This window comes from Camelina sativa, chromosome 16, assembly GCF_000633955.1.
Source record: "Camelina sativa cultivar DH55 chromosome 16, Cs, whole genome shotgun sequence".
NCBI classification, from domain to species: Eukaryota; Viridiplantae; Streptophyta; class Magnoliopsida; order Brassicales; family Brassicaceae; genus Camelina; species Camelina sativa.
The window spans coordinates 29,033,311-29,039,767 of NC_025700.1; the positions used below are offsets into that span (position 1 = coordinate 29,033,311).

Genomic DNA, 6,457 nt, shown 5'->3' on the forward strand with positions numbered 1-6,457 from the left:
TATATATATATATATATGAGAAATATCATTTTATAAATTTTATAAAGAAACCGTAAGTTGGAAGCCTAGATCAGGCTGTGACCATGCAATGCGTTAATTAAATAAATAATTGTATCATAATAAGCTTATAATTAACGTTTTCGGTAAGATTCTAATGTTGTTCATTTTGCAATCTATTATATCGAAAATGATGTTTGTTCACTCAATTCTATATCGAACTTCGAGTAAAGAATTAGAATAAATGTTGCCAAGTTGGATGTAATACATAACCGAAAATACTAAACCAAAACACTTAATTTTTGTTGTTACCATATTAAAATTCATAGTGAAACATTTATTTATTATACTAAGGTTTGGACACTTACTTAGGAAATCGTAACTCTAAAATTAGCTTGAAAACTANAAAATGATGTTTGTTCACTCAATTCTATATCGAACTTCGAGTAAAGAATAAATGTTGCCAAGTTGGATGCAATACATAACCGAAAATACTAAACCAAAACATTTAATTTTTGTTGTTAACATATTAAAATTCATAGTGAAACATTTATTTATTACTCCCTCTGTATCAGAATACATTATGTTTTAAGATTTTATTTTGTATCAAAAAAGATGATTTTCTTAGTGTATTTAATGCATTTTCATTTTCAAAATCAAATAAATATTTAATGATTTTGCTTTTACAATAAATCAAATAAGAAAACATACTACTAAATATCAAAAGTAGTACATCATTTATTATTTTGAGTTAATAACAATACATTATTAATTGTTTTTTTAATCAGGATGAAAATCCTAAAACATCATGTATTTTAATACAGAAAGAGTATGTCAATCTAATTCTTAGGAAATCGTAACTCTAAAATTAGCTTGAAAACTAAATAAATATACATGCATGATAAAATTTTATTGTATCTCATATGCTAAGGTTTGGACTATCCAGTCAAACCCTACCACTAGCTCTTTGCTTTCTAGTTTCTACCATATTTCCACGGACCCTACAACAGGAATATGTGTTTTTTTATAAGACGAACTGTATAAAACCTAACCAGTTGTCCAACTGGGATGTGGTCCAAAATTCAAACGATCGCTCGCCCTATATTCTCGGGGGTTGGAAACCAAAATGTATTTAAAATATCTGCTTAAACAACAATACATAGTGAAACGTTTCTTTAGAAATAAAAAACCAAAAAAAAAACGGAATGCTTTAGTTGAACATTGCGTCAATACATCGAGCCATAGTAATTGCTCGAGCTAAGCATGGTGAAGACAAAAAATGATTCGTACAATTATATATTTAGTGCTAAAAGTTATATAATTAGGAATATAATATATATATATATATATATCAGAAAAAATTGATTCATATATCACTGTTGTTTAATCAATTATTTGAGTATATATTTTAAACGTTTATGTAGAAATTCTAAGATATCCTCTATATAATAAAATGAAAGTACACAACATTATTTTGTATATATAATTTTAATAAGTTGGTTACAAATAGGTTATAGATTAAGTTTTATATTATTTGTATAGTCTGGATTTATTGTTTCCAAAAATCTTAAAGAGAATATTTTTAAAAATCATTTGATATCATCTGACGTACAATATTAATTTCTTTTATTAAATTATTCATCAAATAAAATTCTTTGATATCTAACTTAACATTGTTAATTAATATTATACTTCACCTCTTATATTTATATATGAGTCTATTTTGTAAAACAAATAAATTATCATATTATTTATTACAATTAAAATATAGTTTTATTTTCGGATATACCATAAGTTGAATTTTCAAAAACAAATATAAATGATTCAATCTATAAAAGATTCAATTTTTATTAATATTATTCTTTAAAAATAATATCTACTGAATTAAAAATTTTACTGAGTAACGGGTCAAAATTTGAATAATTAAATTCAATTTCATACTTTTTTGTTGAATTTTATAATTTTATATAATATAATAAACTTTAAATAATTTATTTTGAAATATTTTTTAAATATTGAAACTTGGTATTAAAGTTAGAAATTATAAACACTCTAAATTGTTTTGTTATAGCAATGTCAATAATATGTCACTATAATATGAAAGAATTTTAAAAAACCAAGTATATTAAAACAAAAAGTATAACAATATATTAAATTACTCATAATATAATAACTCGCTTTTTAAAAACAAGTACATAAACTAATACAACATATTAAAATTTTCTTTTAAAATAAAAAATATACAAAATTTTGTATAAAATAAAATTTAACTAGTGTTATAGCACATGTACTTATCTAGAATCATTATCAATATAAAACTTACAAAATAAGTGTCTTTTTCAAGTTATCATATCTAGCATATGATTTTATTGCATATTATTTTATCCAAAAAAACTTTTAAAAACAATCACATAAATAATATTTTATAAAAAAATTACAATATAAATAAAATAAATTTCAACCCGTGTTTATAGCACGAGTCTTAATCTAGTTTTATTTTATTTGTGGGTGACCATTTTTAAGTGGACGGTCACCATATTCCATATTAGACATCAAATGCCCATTTGTCTCAGACCCATATCGGTTGTCTTGGTCCCAAAAAACTAGATTTCTAAATAATAATGGATTCGTTCGATAGATACCAATGCAAGTGTCCATTGACACTAGCTTCGCTTAATTTAGTTGCCATGTCCACATCATTTGCATACGCCATCTGGCATAAATACATAAAATAAATGTAATTTAGTATGTCTATATCGTATTTTCCGTTACAGTTTGCATAGTATATATGCTCGATCAAAATTCTAATAATATACGTATAATGATAGTGTGTGTAGCTAGATATATACATTTTTGTTAAGATGTTATAGATAGTTATAGTGATAGCTAGTAGTTTTTTTGACATGTAAAAGAAAACCAATCAATTTCTACCAGCTTTGATAGTACATACGTATATACGATCGATATATACATCGATCTGTCTTAAGATCTTTTTTTTTTTTTTTTTTTTTTTTAATTGGTTTTACATGAAATAATTAACTTAACAAAAATAAAACCGTGTACGCAATATATAGACAGATATACGTCAAGGGTGTCAATCGGGCTGGCCCGGCCCGGCCCGGCCTGAAACCCGTAAAACCCGCATATGTTTGAGTTCGGTCCGGCTTGACCCAAAATATTTTCGAGCCTATATTTTAAAGCCCGAACCCGGTCCTAACAAGGTTACAGGGCTTTTCGGGCTTTTCGGGCTTTTTCGGGCTTATATTACCGATCAAAAATTCAAACTTATAAGCCTTAAAAAGTAGTGTTTGAAGGTGTACTACAAAACAAATCAATCAAAATTTTAATAACTCATCTATATTCACTACAACCAACTTAATTTAATAGAAAAAGTTTAAAACTAAATAAAATTTCGATACTTTAACCAAATAAACCAATATATAATTCATATAAAACATCGTAGATAAAAATTTTAAAAGTATTAAGTATGGTAATTAAGTAAATATGAAAATTAGGATTAGAGTTTACAACTTTAGTTACAATAAATAAATTATTAATCAAATATTGCAATCAAACAAAAATGTTAACAAAAAGGTACAAATATTTTTGTTTAAGGGTTTTTCGGACTGACCCGAGCCCGGCCGGGCTAAGCCCAAAAAACCCTATTGCCTAAACGGGTTAAGCCCGAAATGCCCGATTTTATCTGGACATATATATATTTAAACCCGAATCTGGTGTTTTTCAGGGTCGGATTGGGCCAGCCCACGAAATAGCCCTAATTGATATGCCTACGTCATAGTTAGCATGTCATTTTCTCGGTCAGTCACATTTAGTATGCATGTGAGATGCATATTAGGTTAGAATTGGATCAATTCAATCCTTTGCCATATGTATAAATGAGCATATGATATGAGTATATGACACTACGTACCCTTAACAATTAATCAAATTGCTATTGCACCAATAATATATGTGAGGTTCAAAATTAATGGTTCCCTACTCCCTAGTAGAAATCAAATCCGACGACCAAAATAGCTCAACGATTGATTTTTTTTGTACAGTACAGGATGATATATGGGTGCACACACCATATTTTCTTACGCATACATGCATATTTTTGTCTATTTTTAATTACTAGTATTTTTGTCAGTCATGTATAATGAAGAAGTCGCATGATGCATAGCGTTTCCATGCAATAGATGTCGATTTAAAGTCGCATATGGAGAAAAATAGAGGCACTAGAAATGTGTTTCTATAAATGATATCCAACATGTAATGGTGATTTTACAAGGGAGAGCCGTGGATAGTGGATACTCAAACAGCATATAATTTTGCGTGGGGGAATTTATTATATTGGCACACTCAAACAGCATTTGTGAAAATTCTTGACGTAAAGAAAAAAAAAGAAAAAATGTGTCTAGTCTAAATGTCATAATAATGATAATAATAAATAGGTGTATCCTAAAATCGTAGAACACTGACTAGGGGGTAGATGCTGAGGTGGATCGCAATAGAAGAAAGAAGATGGTCGGCTATATCTCTCTCTCTCGATACGTTTCTTACGGCCAGAAATGAGGCAAATAGGTGGGCCTAGCAAAGACGACTAATCTCCACCGTCCTAACTCAATACACACAAATATTCGTTTTTCTCTCCCACAGTCAGAGGTCAGGTCAGGTCAGGTCGACTAATACACCACGATGTATTATTTTCTTCGCTACTTCTAATACAGACTTTTTTTATTTTTTTGGGGTGCTATTCCCTGTGGAGTAATCAGCTAGAGAGACACGTGTCGTTATCACCAAAAGATTCATTGGCGCGTGTGTATATATGGGTCCCAGTCGTCTCTGCTGTGATTCCCCCAAATCTGACGTCCGGGCTGCAGTTCGCCGCTGGTCTACTCATCCGTCAAACGCCGGTTACACAGTGGAACAACGGCTGAAAGATGGAAACAGTGTTGAATCTGGACCACTAGGCTAGATTATTAAAATAAAAAATAAAATAAAAACAAACAAACAGGAGAGACACGTACTTGTGGGTTCCATTCCATGTCAGAAGAAGAGGCATTTCTCTTGCTTGTCAAAGACAACTCAGGCAACTCTTGTTCCTGGTAATAATGATATTCTTCTAATTTCGGCAACTCTCTCATCCTCATCACATGTTAAAAGATTTGTGGTATTCTCCAAGGCGATTATTGTATTATATATGGTATAAATGTTTTTAATATATTATTAACTTAATAAAAATCCGGGTCAAAAAACCTCTAGTTACTTATACGGTACATTAGTCCCTTACTCTGGTTAATTAATCTGGTTACGTTTGAAGAAGAAGAAGAGTTGCGGAAGCAGGGCAAGAGTCGAGAGATACTATTGGATGGATAGTGGCGGCTGCTGGCTAGTGGAATAAAAAGAGACATGATGAAGTCACCAATACACACTTGTTTTCTAGTATCTCTTATATACTATGGTCTCCTTCAACAATTTTTTTTTCAATAAAATATAAAAACACGTTTCAAAATACTGTATGATCAAACACAACAGGCTAGTATCTATAACAAAATAGCAAGCGTTTACAATTTAAAGAAAGTAATAAAAGAGAGGAGAAATGGTGAGATAATTTACTGAGGTGAGTAGTAGTTCTAAAGAGAGAGAGAGATTCGTGGGACGGCGGGGGGGATAGTTTCTCGTTTCAGACTGTGGTGTGTGTGTGTCAGAGTCAGAATCAGAGTCAGACCAAACCTACCTCTATCTCTCTCACGTACGAAGAATCCATCAAAGCACACACACACATCACACTATATACATGTATCTATCTATTTTTATACATATATTCCTTCTTTAAAAGTGACAAATTATTTATATAATTAAATTGTGTTTAAAATTCTCTTTTTTCGTCTTCNAACATCCCCGTCGGCGGTGGCATCCGGAAGAACAAGAGATCTTCTTCCAGCTCCAATTCCTCTTCATCACCCTCCTCCTCTTCTTCATCCAAGAAGCCTCTTTTCTCCAACAACAGCAACACCCCTTCGCCGCTCCCTCAGCTAAACCCTAAGATCGGTGAAGCGGCTACTACTACTACTAAAGTTCAAGACTTGGCGTTTCCTCAGGGGTTTGGGAACGCCCACGAGGTTAAAGATCTTNTCTTTTTTTTTTTTTTGTTTTTTTTCTCTCTTTCTCTCTTTCTCTCTTTCTCTCTTTCTCTCTCCCAAACCTTTAGCTTTCTCCTTTTCTTCTTCAGATCAGCTTCAAACTTCCATAGCCATGGACACTGCTAAATGGCCTCAGGTATTTATATATTTTTTAATTTTTTTTTTTCAACTTTTCTCCTTTGTCAAAAAATAAATGTTCTGGTTTTGGATAGAAAAAAAAAAAAGTTGGAAGCTGGTGGTCTAAGTGAAAACGAGAATAATCGTGTGCTTTGTTTGTTTCTTGAAAAAAAAAAAAAAAAAAAAAAAAAAAAGAA

At 30.6% G+C, this 6,457-nt stretch overlaps 1 protein-coding gene and 1 long non-coding RNA gene across 2 annotated transcripts in view; both read left to right on the forward strand.

Annotated features, from left to right (window-relative positions):
• LOC104753132 lies at positions 4,355 to 5,002 on the forward strand. The gene is made up of 2 exons (XR_762079.2): positions 4,355 to 4,662; positions 4,773 to 5,002. It is a non-coding gene; the product is annotated as an uncharacterized LOC104753132 (long non-coding RNA).
• LOC104754184 (dof zinc finger protein DOF1.8-like) overlaps positions 5,901 to 6,457 on the forward strand; it is a gene marked incomplete in the record, with an annotated part of 2,110 nt that continues 1,553 nt past the window's right edge. The window contains 1 exon segment of the mRNA XM_010476322.2: positions 5,901 to 6,134.